The sequence below is a fragment of the Narcine bancroftii genome, chromosome 6 (genome assembly GCF_036971445.1).
Source record: "Narcine bancroftii isolate sNarBan1 chromosome 6, sNarBan1.hap1, whole genome shotgun sequence".
In the NCBI taxonomy this organism is placed as follows: Eukaryota; Metazoa; Chordata; class Chondrichthyes; order Torpediniformes; family Narcinidae; genus Narcine; species Narcine bancroftii.
In genome coordinates, this window is record NC_091474.1 from 86,131,669 (window position 1) to 86,149,987 (window position 18,319).

Below are 18,319 nucleotides of genomic sequence, written 5' to 3' on the forward strand. Positions count from 1 at the left end.
ACCTGCAGGAAAAAGAATCTTAAGGTTGTATGTGATGTCATGGAGGTACTCTGACAATAAATCTGAAATTTAAAAATCTGAAATCATTCAAGGGGGAGAGAGAAGTATGTTGATAATTGGGGATAGTACTGTCAGGAAAATAAGTACTGTTCTCTGTCATGAGAATCGAGAGTCCAGAAGGCTGAGTTGCCAGCTCGATGTCTGGCTTCAGGACATCTGACTTACAGAAGAATTTGGAATGGGAGGGAAAAGATCCAGTTGTTGTGGACCATGTGATTAACAACGAAATAGTTAGAATTAGGAAAGAAATTCTGCTGAATGAATTTGAACAGCTTGAGACATCTTAAAAGACAGAATGAAAAATGTAATCATCTTTAGTTTGCTACCTGAGCTAAGAGTAAATTGGCACAGGATTGATAAGATTAGGGTGTTAAATGTGTGGCCCAACGACTGGTGTGGGAGAATTGGCTTTGAAATTGTGGGACATTGGCACCTCTATTGTCAACCAATGCCAGTAGGAAACAATTATGAGGTCATGAAACAAAAAGAGAAATGCTGGATGAACTAAGCCAGTTAAGCTGCATCTGTGGAAAGAGACACCCAGGTGTCAATTCTGGAATCTGGAGCCGAACATATTTGCTAGAGGAACTCAGTGGGATAAGCAGCAGCAGTGGGAGAAAGAGAATGGTTGATATTTTGAGCCCAAATTCTACATCAAAACTGGCGTTTCGAGCCAAGAGACTTCAGGGAGGTAGGTTAAGATTGATCAGGTAATAAGGATCAGGAATACTGACTGTTGACAAGATATTTTAAGGAAACAGAGTGAGAAAGGAAATTAAGCATGAAAATGGGAAACAGAGAGCAGATAATTCAGAGGGTTGTAAAGTGTCCACATTTGTCCATTATGTGGTCATTTCTTTGCTGTTTATGAGTTCTTTACAAATTCAGCCCAACCTGTCCATGCTGACCAAGGCTGGCTATCTATACTAATCCCATTTACCTGAGTATGGCTTTTCCTATCCATGTATCTGTCCAATAAGCTTTTTAGCATTGGAATTGCACTTTCCTCTGGAAGCTCATTCCATAAACCCAGAGGAGGGTGCAATTCCAAGAGAAGTCTAAAAAGATAAGGCGTATGTTTAAGGTGAGAGGAGAAATACTCACAAAGGAACAAAGGAGAAACATTTTCCTTCTCACCTTAAACATAAAGGGCTGACACACTATGGTTGGCCAAAAATCTCATGTGCAAAGAAAAATCAACTTAATTAAGTACACAAACCTGAAGATCAGCAACTCTAGATTTAACAGCAGTTTATTTCTAACAGCTTTCAGGGTTTTGACCTAGAACCCCCAGTCCCTTGTTACACTTATCATGGACTGCTACAACACCACAAAAGAATTGCCTACATTATTTCAATCATTTTTTATATTGCACTAGGACAGTGGTTCTCAACCTTTTTTTCTCCATTCGCATACCACTTTAAGTAATCCCTTACTAACCACAGAGGACCTAGGATGCCATAGGTGCTCTGTGGTAGTAAGGGATAGTCATGTCTTAACAAATTATCTCATTTTTATGCAGAAATTGATTCACTATGTGAGAAATGTAAAATTTTTGAAATTTCTTAAGATTAATTAACCTTGTCTGTTAATTGCTCTGGTTTTTCTCGTGACCCAGATAAGCCTATGTCGACATCTCAGGAAAAAGTGTTAGCTTTTACCACATTGATAGCCAGACGAGTAATCTTACTGAAATGGAAAAAATTATTCATCCCCTACAGTGGTTATATGATGTAATCTCCTATTTAGAGTTGGAGAAATTTAGATATAATATTAAGGATAGAATGTTGTGGGGTCCATTCTTAGAATTAGAAGAATTAAGAATTATCGTATGCTCCAGAGGTTAACTGTCTTATGTCTGCGGGGGTCACCATTGGATCCACATTTTTGTTTTTATTTATTATATAAGGTATCCTTGATTAGAGGAAGGGAGTAGCTAGATGTAGTTTTTAGGGTTTTTTATTTCATTTTTTATTTGGCTTAACTTAGCAAATGAGTTTAACATGGTTTTATAGATCAATTCAAATTATTGTTCCTTATTCCTTATATTTATTAAGAAATTCTTGACTTAGTTTCATCTATTTTTTTCTTTCTTTTGTGTGTTTAAATATATATAAATGATTTGTTAAGTGTGTAGCGGCGGCTACACTGCTAACTGAAGGATCGCACAACCAGACAGGTTGAGTTCAGTGAGAAAAAAACTGATTTATTGTAGGCTGCAGCCTGGCTGATCTTATACTCCCAGCCTGGACCTGGCTGAGAACCGTGCTGGGGGCCCCCGACGTCACCAGGGCACCACGTGGGTCCCCAAGTGCGGGCTTCTGAGCTCGATGCCGAGGTCAGGAGGAAACCCCCGACGGCGCCATTTTGGCCGGCTGCCCCGCCACATGCGTGACAAGCGGGGCCAGTTCGCCTGCCTAATGGTGTACCGCCACAGCACCCCCCCCCCCAGAACCGGTGCCAATGTCCTTTTTTGCCGGGCAGCCTCGCTTCTTGGGTTGGGCCACAACTACTGGTTCGGGGGGTCGAGGTGGGCTGGCTTTAACCTGTCCACCGTAAACAATTCCCTCTTACCACTGAAGTCCAGTGAGAAAGTGGATCCTGAATGCTGGACGACTTTGTACGGCCCTTCGTATGGTCTTTGTAGAAGTTCTGTGGATGGGCCCCACCTGATAAAAACGTACTCTGCGGAGTACAGCTCGCTGAGAACGTAAGAGGCCCATGTGCTGTGTCTGGGCGATGGTGGGGGTGTGAAGGAGTCCAACTGGGCCCGGAGGTGGGGAAGTAGACCGTGCGGTGACTGCTGGGGATTGTGAGGTGCGTTGACGAACTCACCGGGTAGGGCTAGCAATGCACCGAAGACCAGCTTGGCTGATGATGCCTGTAGGTCTTCTTTGGGTGTCAAGCGGATGCCCAGGAGCACCCAAGGTAGCTCGTCCACCTAGTCGGGGCCGATGAGGTGGTCCATAAGTGCCGAATTAAGGTGGCGGTGCAATCGCTCGATTAGCCCATTGGCCTGTGGATGATAGGCCGTGGTGTGATGTAGCTCGATCCCCAGCCTTTTGGTGAGCTTGCCCAGAGCGCAGAGGTGAACTGGATGCCCCGATCACTGGTGAGGTGGTTCAAGATGTCGAACTGGGCAACTCAACTGTTCAAAAGCGCTCGGGAGCAGGAGTCTGTGGAGGCATTTGGCATTGGAATCACCTCGGGCCAACGAGTGGCACGGCCTACCACTGTGAAAAGGTAAGGGTTACCACAGGAAACGGGTAGGGGTCTGACGATGTCCACATGTATGTGGCTGAACCGTTCCCAGGCATGTTCAAAATCTTGTATGGGCGCTCTGGTGTGCCTGTGTACCTTGGAAAGCTGGCAATGGGTGTAGATTCTGGCCCAGTCCGCAATCTGCTTCCGAAGCCTGTGCCAGACAAAACGTTCTGCCACCATATGGACCGTGGACCTGATGGAAGGGTAGGAAAGGTCATGGATATGGTGGAAGACTTGGCAGCGCCACTGCTGGGGAACCACTGGTCGCGGGGTGCCCATGAAGACATCGCACAGGATGGTGCCCTCACCGTGAGGAGTTGAGAGGTTCTGGAACCGCAGGCCCGTGATGGCAGTCCTGAAGGCCTGCGTCTCCTCATCGGACTTCTGGTCCTGGGCAAGCTGGTTGAAGTCGAGGACCGGTGTCAGCGCGCAAATGGCCGGTCATGAGAGTGCGTCGGCAACCACGTTGTCTTTCCCCGCCTTGTGCTGAATGTCGGTGGTGAACTCTGACACAAAGGAGAGGTGACACTGTTGGTGGGCCAACCAGAGATCTTTTGCCATAGCGAGCGCCTGAGTGAGGGGTTTGTGGTCAGTAAAAATGGTGAAAGGCCTCCCCTCTAAGAAATGGTGGAATTGACGCACCGCCAGGTACATGCCCAGCAACTCACGATCGAAAGCGCTCTGGCGGGCAAAGAAGTCAGCTAAAGAATGCCAGTGGTTTCCACTGTGCATTCACCTGCTGCTCCAGGACGCCGCCGACAGCTGTGGCAGAGGCATCAATGGAGAGTGCCATATGCAGGTCAGTGCGTGGGTGGATGAGCAAGGTAGCCTTCGCGAGGGCATCTTTCGTGGCTTCGAATGCCCTGCTGGCCTATGAAGTCAAAACAAGTGCCTTATCTTTGGCCGTGATGAGGGCAAAGAGCGGCTGCATGACACGTGCAGCACCTGGAATGAAGTGGTTATAGAAATTGACCGTACCCGCAAACTCCTGTAGCCCCTTGAGGTTGTCCGGGTGTAGGAACTCCCTGATTGCAGTGAACTTCATAGTGGCAGGTGTGGCTCCTTCGGCTGTGATGGTATGGCCCAGGAACTGCATGGACTCTTTCCGGAATTGGCACTTGGCCGGATTGATCGTTAGGCCGAAGTTGGCCAGTCGGGAGTAGAGGGTGTGCAGGTGAAACTTGTGTTGTGCCCGGTCTCTGCTGGTGACAAGGATGTTGTCCAGGTAAATGAATATGAAATTCAAATCCTTGCCCACTGTCCATAAGGCGCTGGAAGGTCGAGGTGACATTCTTGTGCCCAAACGGCATGTGTAGGAACTCGAACAAGCCGAAGGGGGTGATGATGGCTGTTTTGTGTATGTTCTCAGGGTGCACCGGGATTTCGTGATACCCATGCACCAGGCTGACCTCGGAGAAAACCCTCGCGCCATGCAGGTTGGCCATAAAGTCCTGGATGTGAGTCCTGGAAGGTTGAGGTGACATTCTTGTGCCCAAACGGCATGCGTAGGAACTCGAACAAGACGAAGGGGGTGATGATGGCTGTTTTGTGTATGTTCTCAGGGTGCACCGGGATTTGGTGATACCCGTGCACCAGGCTGACCTCGGAGAAAACCCTCGCGCCATGCAGGTTGGCAGTAAAGTCCTGGATGTGAGGGATCGGGTAATGGTCAGGTACCATCGAGTCATTAAGCCGTCAATAATCTCCGCAGGGGCGCCAGCCACTGGAGACTTTCGGAACCAGGTGGAGTGATGAGGCCCAAGGACTGTCGGAGCGTCAAATGATCCCCAGCTCCTGCAGATGCGAGAACTCTTCCTTCGCTATCTGGAGCTTATCCAGCGGGAGCCGGCAGCCTTGGTGTGGACCGGCGGGCTTGGGTGGGGATGTAATGAAACACCCCATGGCGTGGTGAGGCGGCAGAGAACTGCGGGTTGAGGAGGGATTGGAACTCATCCAGGATACGCGGATACCTGTCCTTGGGTATGCTGACCGTGGCCATCTGCAGCTGCTCTGTGTGGGAGGCGTTGAGGCGAACAAATTGGAAGGTACAGGCATCTACTAGTCACCTATCTCGAATGTCGACCAGGAGTCCGTGGGCAAGGAGGAAGTTGACACCCAGGATGATGGTTGGAAGGGACGAAATGGTGTATCTCCACGAGAACTTCCACTGGCCAATCTGGAAGTGGACAGTCTTGTCTCCAAACGTTCAGATCTCTGTCGAATTGGCTGCATGGAAGGGAGGTCCTCAAGGCCGGTTCTGGGACTCGATGGCTGTGGCCGGGATGACACTGATCTGGGCGCCGGTGTCGACGAGGAAGTGTCAGCCATTGACTGAATCCTGCAGGTAGAGAAGGCTGTGTTCTTGGCCAGCCACCACAGCCATTATTAACAGCAGCTGGCCTGCTCGTTTCCCTGCCTTGGCTCCCCAGTGCTGGTGGAAGAAGCAGAGGCCTGAAATGGATGACTTGCTTCTAGCTATGCTCCTTGAGGCCCCTGCAGGGTCCAGGTGTTCCACCGCAGCACTAGAGGAATGCTTGGCGTGGTCATGCCTGTGACTCGTAACCTGCTGGACTGCTGAGCCCTCCGGGAATCGTTCAAGCCATAGCTCCTGAGCCTTTTGAGCGACCTTCCTAGGGTCGACGAAGCTCTCCTGGGACAATAATAGCCAGATGACTTCAGGTAGATGGTCGAGGAAGATGCGCTCGAAGAGTGGGCAGTTGGTGTGATCGCCCATGAGCGCGAGCATCTTGTCCATCAACTCGATTGGAGTTCTGTCCCCCAAGGCATCGTGGTGCAGCATCCGAGTGGCACGCTGGTGCCTGGAGAGGCTGAGGGAGCTGGTGAACACCCACTTGATGGTCCCGTACTTATCTTCCGCGGGTGGGTGCTGAATGAGGTGCAGCACTCGTTTGGCGGTGGCCTGGTCCAGGGCGGTGACCACATGGTAAAACTTGGTCGAATCTGATGAAATCTGGCGAAGGTGAAACTGAGCCTTTGCATTGCTGAACCAGGTCTCTGGCTCCTGAATCCAGAAGTCAGAAAGCTTGATGGCTATAGCGTTGACTGAAGGGTCATTTATGTTGGGTTCAAAGGCGTTTGAACCTGTCAGGGTCACCAATTGTAGTGGCGGCTACACTAACTGAAGGATTGCACAACCAGATGGGTTGAGTTCAGTGAGCAAAAAACTGATTTATTGCAGGCTGCCTCCTGCCTGGTCTTATACTCCCAGCCCGGACCTGGCTGAGAACCGCATCATCGGGGCATCACGTGGGTCTCCAAGCATGGGCTTCTGAGCCCGGTGCCGAGGTCGGGAGGAAACCCCCGATGGCACCATTTTGGCCGGCTGCCCCGCCGTGTGCGTGACAAACAGGGCCGGTTCGCCTGCCTAATGGCGTTCTGCCACAAGTGCTTTCTTTTATAAAATTCTGTATGTCAGCTTATATGTTAAACTCAAAAATATTTTAAATGGAAAAGAATAAAAGATGACTTAAAGTGGTTTGTGTGTGAGAAAAGAAAAGGATGAGAACCACTGCATGAGGAAAACTGAATATTTATTATCTCGCTATCTTGTATTTATTGTCTCTTTTTAATTCAATTTATGTATCTTATTTATATATGTAGCCTTTTTTTTACAAAGTACTTGTTTGGCTGCAGCAAGAAAGAATTTCAGAACTTCTGTACATTGTACAATGTTACGATAATAAACTCATTATCATTACATTGCAAAACACGTTTGCATCGCACTGTGTTATGATTTGCTACGGACTGAATGAAGGTGTTGCATTAAATGGGAGCTTTCCTGAGAACATTGTTACCGATTATATCTTGCAACCAATCTTATAAATTATGAAAGTGAAGGATATATTGTTTTAGGATTTTAATTTGTGAGGTTGATGCCTATATTTCCCTGGATTGAGCAGCTGTCTACCAAACAGAACTTTTTCCAATTAAAGGTTCTGACAGTTATGTTGTTGCCCATAATTTGAGTTTCCTTTATTTCTTTGACATTCCTTTTCATTGTTATGCTAATTTAATTAATATGCTTGCTTTGCTTAAGCAAATTAATTTTTGTAGTGATGGACTGCTGTCCCTGCGATGCTCTTTTAATGTTGTTTGTGTTCATTAGACCATCTACCACACTTAGAAGTAATTTTGTTTTGACATAGACCATTTCTGAATGCAGAATATTATTAGGGTCACTGTTCCTAATTCCCATCTGTGTTACTAATTCACTCTCACAAATGATTTCAACTTGATTGCAATAATACCTGCCTTTGGAAACTTTAATCAAGGGTAGATCCTACACAATAACTCCTGCACAGAAACCCTGGGCCAAATTGTAGCTGAGAGCTCTGAACCGCGCCAGTCCATCACTGCCACACACACACAACCCCTGAAATTCAACAGAGTGGGACTTACTGAGAGTCAAACTGAGGCCAAATTTGGAGTATTGTGTGCAATTTTGGTCACCTAGCTACAGAAAAGATATCAATAAGATTGAAAGAGTACAGAGAAGATTTACTGGGATGTTGCCCAGGTTTCAACAACTGAGTTAAAAGATAAAATTTATTCCCTAGAGCGTAAAAGAATGAGGGGAGATTTGATGGAGGTATACAAAATTATGAGGGGTGTAGATAGAGTAAATGCCACTTGGCTTTTTCCACTGAGATTAAGTGAGACCATAGGACATGGGTTAAGGGTAAAAGGGGAAAAGTTTAGGGTAGTTATTCTCAATTTTTTTTCACCACTCACATATCACCTTAAGTAATCACTTCCTAACCAAAGAGCACCTATGGCATAGTGCTCTGTGGTTAGTAAGAGATAAGTAAGGTGGTATGTGAGTGGGAAAAGAAAGATTGAGAACCACTGGTTTAGGGGGAATATTAGGGGAACTTCTTCATACAGAGAGAGTAGTGGGAGTGTGGAACAAGCTGCCAAGAAATGTGGACATATACATGAGTGGGAGTGAAAGGAGAGCTATGACTACAGCTCTGTGGTCAGTAAGGGATTACTTAAAGTAGTATGTGAATGGAAAAAGAAGGTTAAGAACCACTGGACTCGACAGAATAATAGTTCTGCACAGACCAAGGGGGCAAAGGGATTGTTTTCTGTTCTGTAATATTCTAGGGTTCTGAAAATATCTGCCATTCAATTCTGTCATTGTGGAATTCACTTCTCCAATCATACACCAGAGAGTCTAATCCTAAAGTCCCCATTCATTTAAGTGCTGGGGGTTGGGGGGGGTGGAGGGGGGGGGGGGGGTGTGTGATTCACCTTGGTGAATGAGGCATGATGATGTTTTATTTTAACTTTCATAATTTTATTGATAAACTGATTTTTTAGATCAATCATGTGTAATAGTTTTCAAATATCTCTGAATACACTGGAGATTTTTTTTCAAAAGGTTTGCTTCTTAAAAGAAATTGTGAATTATGATAGACAACTTCAAACTGAACTCAAATATCATTTCAGATTTGCTGCATCACTTAGGAAGTTGGAGAAAATTAACTTTTATTAAATTTACTTTTATTGAATTTAGCATGTTTATTCGCATCACGATGCTGACACCTTGCATTAATTCAACTGATCTAAAAAATGTTTTGCTGCTGATATTCATTTGTACTCAGCATCTGATGCCTCTCATGTCAGCGTCAAACAATAGTCAGCCAGCACTGATGGATTCCAGTTGCCCTGAAACCACTTTTCCTTGGTCACAATGTCCTGGTGAAATCTTTCACCATGTTCGTCACTAACTACACCAAGATCAGCAGGGAAGAAGTCCAAGTGCCAATGCAGAAAATGAATTTTCCAATGACATGTTGCACTTCATGTTTTGTCTGCTTGAAAACAGATTTAAAATATGGCAGGAAAACACAAAAATAGGTTATATCTAAAAAATGGTATGTGATAGGAAAATCTTAAGGTGATTTTCATCATCAACAGCCCAAAATCCACAAAAAGCACCCAAAGGTGTTCAGGAGGCAAATTCTTCATTGTCCAATGATATCAGAGTAATTTTAAAACTCTATTTTAAAACAGCTGACAGGATTGACAGGTAACAAAGCGTCAACCCTGGCTTTGTCTCCTAGATGGTCCTGGAAGGGAGGTCTCAGTGGTAGCTGGATGATGTATCATTACATCTTGCCATCCATCTCCAAGGTGCAATTGGCAAGATGATTGGATCCTCTATTTTCAAGTCAGGTAAATGTAGAGCATTGCAGTGGGCAGTGATTTCAGGAGGTGGGCAGGGTCAGTTGAATGCAAGAGAATCAAAACAAACCAATGGAAAAACAATATCTTAAGATCATACCATAGAATATAGGCATTTGAAATTTAATAAGTTAAATTTATTTAATAAGTTAAAGGTTTTTTAATTTGGACATATAGCACGGTTACAGGCCATTTTGGCCCACGAGTCCATGCCACCCAATTTACCTGAACCCCCAGTATGCTTTTGAATGATGGGAGGAAATCGGAGACCCCGGAGAAAAACCATGCAGACACGACGAGAACGTACAAACTCCTTACAGGCAGCACAGGACTCAAATCCAAGTCCTGATCACTGGTGCTGTAAAGGCATTCAGCTAACCACTATGCCAAACGGGTTTATTTCTTATATTTTGGCAGAGAATTTAACTCTTTAAACAACTTGTAAAGTTGAATCACCTCAGTTCATGCACTAGTTTTCAAATTATCTTTTCTTTTCTTTGGCTTGGCTTCGCGGACGAAGATTTATGGAGGGGGTAAAAAGTCCACGTCAGCTGCAGGCTCGTTTGTGGCTCACAAGTCCGATGCGGGACAGGCAGACACGATTGCAGCGGTTGCAAGGGAAAATTGGTTGGTTGGGGTTGGGTGTTGGGTTTTTCCTCCTTTGCCTTTTGTCAGTGAGGTGGGCTCTGCGGTCTTCTTCAAAGGAGGTTGCTGCCCGCCAAACTGTGAGGCGCCAAGATGCACGGTTTGAGGCGTTATCAGCCCACTGGCGGTGGTCAATGTGGCAGGCACCAAGAGATTTCTTTAGGCAGTCCTTGTACCTTTTCTTTGGTGCACCTCTGTCACGGTGGCCAGTGGAGAGCTCGCCATATAATACGATCTTGGGAAGGCGATGGTCCTCCATTCTGGAGACGTGACCCATCCAGCGCAGCTGGATCTTCAGCAGCGTGGACTCGATGCTGTCGACCTCTGCCATCTCGAGTACTTCGACGTTAGGGGTGTAAGCGCTCCAATGGATGTTGAGGATGGAGCGGAGACAACGCTGGTGGAAGCGTTCTAGGAGCCGTAGGTGGTGCCGGTAGAGGACCCATGATTCGGAGCCGAACAGGAGTGTGGGTATGACAACGGCTCTGTATACGCTTATCTTTGTGAGGTTTTTCAGTTGGTTGTTTTTCCAGACTCTTTTGTGTAGTCTTCCAAAGGCGCTATTTGCCTTGGCGAGTCTGTTGTCTATCTCATTGTCGATCCTTGCATCTGATGAAATGGTGCAGCCGAGATAGGTAAACTGGTTGACCGTTTTGAGTTTTGTGTGCCCGATGGAGATGTGGGGGGGCTGGTAGTCATGGTGGGGAGCTGGCTGATGGAGGACCTCAGTTTTCTTCAGGCTGACTTCCAGGCCAAACATTTTGGCAGTTTCCGCAAAGCAGGACGTCAAGCGCTGAAGAGCTGGCTCTGAATGGGCAACTAAAGCGGCATCATCTGCAAAGAGTAGTTCACGGACAAGTTTCTCTTTTGTCTTGGTGTGAGCTTGCAGGCGCCTCAGATTGAAGAGACTGCCATCCGTGCGGTACCGGATGTAAACAGCGTCTTCATTGTTGGGGTCTTTCATGGCTTGGTTCAGCATCATGCTGAAGTTTTCAAATTATACTCTGACATATAATCCCTAATTGAGTTATGGAAAATACAGTAAAACCCCTGTTATCCAGAATTCAAGCAACCAGCCAAAAGAATCACTGAAAATAAATAGTTGAAACTTGGTAAACTTTGAAAAATCATAAGTAGGGGAGCACCTGTATCAGAACAACAGAGCCCAAAATGTGGTGACAATTTGAAAAGAGTATATCCTGGCGATGGGTCATTATGAAAATATGAAAAACAACAGACACTGGAAATCTAAAAACAAAAACTGCTGGAAATACTTGGCAAGTCATGCAGTATCTGTGAAAAGAGAAACAGGCAACCTTTCAGGGCTGAGATTCATTATCAGATGGGTGACTATTGGGCAGAAGCTGTAACATCTGGTTCAGTTGTTCCAGATGCTCATTATTTATCTCCCAATGATTCACATCAGTGTATAGATCTTAGCCAGCTATTCTCAACCTTTATTTGCCTAGGGCTCTGCTCATCGTTTATGAGCCCCCTTCCCTATGAAGCAGTCAAGTTTTGGTTTCTTCCATACATCTCTCCTACCCACTAAATAAAAAACATAAAAATATCAATTTTACGTGACTTCTACTTAAATGTGCCGGGGCCTCCGTTGAGAAGGCTGATCTAGATTAATGTTCCAGTATTGTATTAAAAGTAAAGGTTCCATTATTGTCAAGTAATACTACATTTAGATTCTTTAATTTCATGTATGTTACATTCTAAATGTAGCATTACGTTCAGTAACCCTCACAGAAACCTACAAGACCCAGGTCTTCCTAGGCAGTCTCCCCTCCAAGTGCCTGCTTAGGTTCCAAGATCAGACAGTCCCAGGCGTATTCAGGCTAATACGTGCTGTAAGGGAAGTGCAGCACAGCCAGAGGTAAAGAATTTTACTGGCACCAGTTTCATTGGGAAAAAATAAAAGATCCACAGTATAGTACTATTTGGAGGAAGAGTACAGGAATTTTCTAGGGAGTTCTCATGAATATTTATTCCCCACTTAACATTACTGTACTGGTCATTGCCACATTGTTATTTACAGGGGCTTTCTGTTTGCACATTGGTTGCTCCATTTCTGCCAGCTCCTTACGTCTTGGGATGATGTAAATACTGCTATATAAATCAAAGTCTTTCTTTCAAATTGAGGCAATTTGGATATTTCACACTGATGTGCATTACTCAGTATTTCCCAAACCGTCAATATTTTGGGGTGCTCCATTTCTCTTGGAAGGACTTGGGTACCTCTGCAGTGGCCTATCCCTGGAGTACGGATCTGGATTCAGCTCGGACTAACACCCCAAGGTCCTTCTCACTTGCTTTAAGCTGTAATGCACCCCCAGCACAGCTCATATCTCCTTTCTTGTTTTAAATACAGCTGAACTGGCACACACGGACGGTAGGGATTTGGCTGGTGAATAGCTTCCTTCTGTTGGACATAAACTCCAGCCTCATTAATGCAAATATCCAGTGTGAACAGCCTGTGCCTTGCGTCTTTAATTCCTATTTCAGATTTAATTACTGCCCTTCTCCTGCAATAACCAGAGGCGAACCACACATTGAGGAGCTGTGCGATGAGACTGAATCTGCCCCCATCCCCTCCCCTCTCCTCCCCTCCCCAATTGGGGTCAAGTGACCCAGCAGGTGCGACATGTTTTTATCCAGCCTGCAACTCTGGGTTTTCTCCAAACTCCTATCGATGCTTTGTCGGCCAAGGATGCAAACTACAGCGCAGTAATCCCAGTAATAAAATCAAAATCACTAATTCCCGGACTAATATCAATAGTGCCTTTATTCTGGCCAAATCCATATGCAAAAACCATGCTATGGAGACTGAAATCCACTGCTATTCTTTCTCAAAGAAGAAATAATTGACCCCATTTCTTTGGCAGCTGCTGATGTTAGAATTTATTAGATCCGTTGCCTAGGGGGTGTGTAAGGAATAGAATACATAATGCTAAAGTTAAACAGCACTCGGAGATTTCATTCTGTCCCTCCAATAAAACTCCATGCCCATAGAGCAGACTCACGTGGATTCAAGTGTAAATGCACGTTCCCAGTCTGTAGCTAAAGTATCCCATTGTCCCAGACCTCTGTTCTGCTTTGAAAACTCTTCTGGATATCATCATTCAATCCTCACTCCTCTCTTGAGATATGTTTAATCTTGTCCACATGTTGGCCTCTTGTGAAGCAACCCAGCTATTTTCAAAATCCTCCATAATCTTACCCTTCCCTCTCACTGCAGCCCTGCCACCTGCGCAAGCAATGGATCAAATTTATACCATTTGCTGCATCTTTCTTGCAGCTCTTGATCTTAAGGAGTAGCCCTCAAAGCACAAGGAGTTTGGGGGGGGGGGGGTTAATAGATTCCTCCTGGGGAAGAGAGGAGCCTGCAGAGGTGTCTGATGAATTGTGCATTAAGGAAGCAGTCTCCTTGTCATCCCCCCCCCCCACCCCCACTTCACTAACGTGATCTACCGGGGTTGTTGTCTGAAGAAGGCACGCAGAATCATTTAGGAGTCCTTCCACCCCGTACACAAAATTTTTCAGCTGCTCCTATCAGGGAAGAGATACAGGAGTATCAGAGCCAGATCCACCAGGCTGAGGAACAGCTTCCTCCCATGGGCAGTGACAATGCTGAACAATCAAAGGAACTTGTCATACCAACCATCTGGGACTCTCATATGTACAAAACAAAATCTATTTATTTATTTATTTGTATGTATGTATGAATACTTCACCTGCATATGTATTGTTTATTATGTGCGTTATGTCTGGTTGTGTTTCTGCCTGTTTTGCACCGAGGACCGGAGAATAATGTTTCATTGGGTTTTACTTGTGCAATCAGATGACAATAAAATTGACTCGATTTGATTTTATGAAGGAAAAAGGACAGACAGAAGTCATAATGATATGAGTGTTTTACTGAACTCATTTAGCAGAAATCAAGAGTTCCCCACTTTGTTGATGGAGATTTTCTTGACTTTTGCAATATAGAAAATGGTAGAAAGGTGTTATTTATGGCTTCTTTCAGCAGAAATCCCTTGTAAGGATCTCAAAACAAGGTTTCAAAGAGGCAATGTGGCGCTGACTTCCAATGCAAGAGGAGTCCAACTCTTGGATTTGTATGGTGCAGAGGTACCTCATGCTATCAGGACTATCTCTTCTATCAGCTGTTTTTCTCCAATTTACAGAATAACTGTCTCAATGTAGAAGTAGTCCAGCTCATCTCATTTCCCATCCTTTCCTGAGAGTTGCACAAGGATCCCTTTCAGATACTTACCCATTTTACTTTTAACTCTATAATGGATCTGTATTTCAGAGTATATTCCCATGATAGTAGCAAAGAGAGATTTGTCCAAAAGCTGCTAGTTATGTGCATGATAACTGCTTCTTGGACTTTCCACTTGAAATGTAAAGAAGTTTTCCCTCATATTATTTTTGTTTCTTTTGCAAATCACTTTCATCCTATGTTCCCTGGTTCTTAACTGTTTCCCCTAATACCCTTCATAATTTTAAATACCTACATAGTGATATCGTTACGGAGTCCAGAGGACCCCAAAATCCAGCAGCAATGGATATACACCACAACACAGGGTCACTTAAACAAAAGTAGTTTTTAATTATAATTGAACAATAAAACAGAATTAAACTTTAACTTATTACTTAACCTACTTAACACCCCCCCTCACCCCCCCCAATACTAAGTGCAGGTGTGTGTAATGTATATTTAAGATTAGAAAAGTTCTTTGGATCACAGTCTAATCTCACTGGTTGCAGGCAATTCTTGTACTGTGCACAGAAGTTAGGATTCACAAAGTTCACCAGTCTTTGGTGCTTAACAGGCAAAAGGGTTACCGCTCAAGAGGGTTCTTGCTGGTTTTCAGAGAGAGATTCCTTTTCCAGGATATCCACAACTGATTCCTTCTCAATCAGTCTTGCTGACGCAACTTTCCCCCTTCAAGGTTCTCCAGACGATCCTCTTTCTTTCAGGCCACCTTTCACACCGCCAGCCTTCACCTTCAACCAGGCAGCCTTCCAAAGTTTGTCAGCTTTGTCCTTCTGGAAATGATTTCTGTCTCCTCTCTCTCTCTCTCAGTTTTACACCCTCCCCTTCTGAGAGCAAAACAGTTTTCTTCTGCCTGCAAAGATCACATGCTCCCAGGCAAGCTGCTGTCCATACTTTGTTGCCTTCTGCAAAAAGCATTCTGCAAAAGTCCTGCAAATATTCTGTGTTTTAAAATGTGTGTGTGCAACCTGCTCTAACAATTCCTCCCAAACCACCTCAAAATACTCTGTCACAATATCCTATGTTCCAATTTCAGCCTCAGCTTCTCCAGTCGGCCTACTAGCCTGTCATCCCTGAAATTACTTCAGTAAATATTTGTTATACATTCTCTAAAGAAGTTACATCTTTGTTTAAACATGGCAGCCAGAACCAGATACAATGCTGCAGTTGTAGCTGAGTAGTGTTTTATAAAACTTCATTGTGATTCTTGTACTCTACATCTCTATTTAGAAAGGCTGGGAACCCATTTTCTCAACCTGTTCAAGTATTTGCAAGGAACAATGTATGTATACTGTATCTCCATATCTCTCTTTAGAGAGTTATACCCTCTAGTTTATATTGACTCTATTCATTCTTCCCTCCAACATATAAAACTTCAGTGTCAAATTTCATCTCCCACTTATTCGCCCATTTTTCCTACCTGTCTATATTTCCTTGAAGTCTATTACTAAACTTCTTACAGTTCATAATATATTGATTTTGTGCCATTGTTCATCCAAGTCTAAGTTGCTTGAGCATCCAACCCAAAAGAAAATTCACTTTATATTTTTTATTCATTCAAGGGATGAGGGCTCGAGCCAATTTTTAGTTGCCCGTCCCTAATTGCCCTCGAGAAGATGGTGTTGATCTGCTTTCCTGAACTTCTGTCTTTCTCTGTAATTTGAGGAACTATCCATGACTTCTCTGTGTCATGTTACACAGTTAACTTTCTACCCCCGCAGATCCAGCCCCAATTTGGCATATACACCACAGAACAGGCCAGTTTGGCCCTACTAGTGCATGCCGGAACAAATCCCCACCCTCCTAGTCCCACTGACCAGCACCTGGTCCATACCCCTCTAATCCTCTCACCTCCATGTAATTATCCAGTCTTTCCTTAAATGTAAATAACGTTCCTGCTTCAACCACCTCCGCTGGAAGCTTATTCCACATCCCAACCACCCTTTGCGTGAAGAAATTTCCCCTCATGTTCTCCAATCCATTTTATACAACATCAATTGATTGGGATTGACATCTCCCTCATCAACTTTCTCTGTGACTTCATCAAGAAACAACTCTTTCAACACTATTAGCCTTCAACAACTTCCTGATGGCTTTTTAATATATTTTATTTATAATTTTTCAAACGCAAACAATGTCAACAATCCATAAATAAAAAAAGCACACTACATTCTCCAATTATGTACAATCTTCACTGTCGAGTCCAATTTCCCCCCTACCCTCCCCCTCCTTCTCACAACTTCCTGATGGCTTTCTCTAATCAGTCCATGATCATTATTTCTAGAACTTTTCTCATCACTGACTGGTCTGTGGACAGTTTTTAAACAAGAATATAACATACACAGTTTATAGTCCACAGTCACCATTCTTGAATCCATAGATGTTAAAAAATTATAGCTAGGACCTCTGAAATTTCCTCTCTTACCGACTCAACAACCTGGGGAAAAGGATTTCATGGTTGTATGTGATGTCGTATTTGTTCTCTGACAATAAATTTGAACTTTGAAGATGCATCCCAATGTGGACCAGGTGATTTATCCATTTGTCTTTACCAGTACTGGATCTGTTTAAATGATTGGCTCATGCAAAATCTCAGTTATATTTTTGTTTGCAGCAATTTCTTTCTTGGTGAGAACCGATGCCACAAAAACATACTTCAGTCCTGTCCTCTGCTGACCTTCTGACTCTTTTTCTATTCATATGCTGACAGCATGCTTTTGAATTTCCTTTCACCTTCATTTAACATTTTTATTTATCTTCGCTCTTTACCTTTTTTTAGCTGAACTACATCATGGTTCCTGATGAGTAGGCATCTGGAGGCAGGGTTCAGGAACGTGGTTATTTGTACAGCCGGAGCCAAGAATTGAGTGCTGTGTGAGGTTTGTGGCCAGATACTAGGGACGACAGCAGTGATCAATGTGCAGCTACAGAACATGGTTTAGATGCATGGCTATAGACAGGATTCAGGGTATTGGTTAGGTGTGCACAGAGTTGTGATTACAATATATGGCCATAGACACGGGTCAGGGCCTTTGGATGAGCAAGGGGCCAAGTTCTGGAGCAAGGGCTGGGGAAATCATTAGATGAGTGGATGGAGCTGTGGGTCAGGAAATGTATTAAAATGTCCAACAGAGGTCAAGGTCTGGGAACCTAGTTGGGAATGCAACCAGTGACTGATAACGTAGAAACATAAAAACCAAAAATAGGAGCAGATATTGTAATCCATCGTTTCTACTTGCTTCTCATACATGGTATAACAATCCAGAAGCAAAGTGAGGGAGTAGTTTCTGAAGTGCTCTCAGGAGAACATACTTAATTAAAATGTTCTTGATCCAGTGGAGAATGCAGCATTGCTGGGCTTTGTCATTGCAAATCGGCAGGGCAAATAGAGCAAATATTAGGAGAACGTGTTTAATAATTTCTCATCCATGGAACATGGAATCACTTCTATTTTTACAGGATTTCTGATCTTTTAACTTTGATGGGGAAACTGCTGAAATCACCTGTCAGTTTGGATCAGTGTCCTTGAGGCTGGATGGTCGGGTGGGATGTAGCAGTCAGCCCACAACCACAGGAGAGATGGATCATTACATAATGTTTAGTTTGAGCCTCCAGCATTATTCAAAGTTTTCTGTGGATAAAAATGGCCTGTAAAAATTCAGTCCAATGTGGGTAAATAGCTTTTGAGCCGCAAAAATAAGCAAGCTGTAAACCAACAAAATAAATGTTTCACTCAGAAACACCCACAAAATTGGTCATCCCCCTCAATAACATGATTTTCACCTCCCCAGTGTAGGTGATACTTTCCAGCTTCTAATATTTCTCAATCTCAAAACACATGACCCTCTGAGA

General features: G+C 44.3%; 1 long non-coding RNA gene across 6 annotated transcripts in view; it reads left to right on the plus strand.

Moving 5' to 3' along the window:
* The first annotated feature begins 573 nt into the window (after positions 1–573).
* LOC138736315 (uncharacterized) overlaps positions 574–18,319 on the plus strand; it is a 151,156-nt gene continuing 133,410 nt past the window's right edge. For all 6 annotated transcript variants that reach the window (XR_011340221.1, XR_011340223.1, XR_011340225.1 and 3 more), the window contains exon 1: positions 574–751. This is a non-coding gene — a long non-coding RNA (uncharacterized lncRNA). The remainder of the gene's footprint in view (positions 752–18,319) is intronic.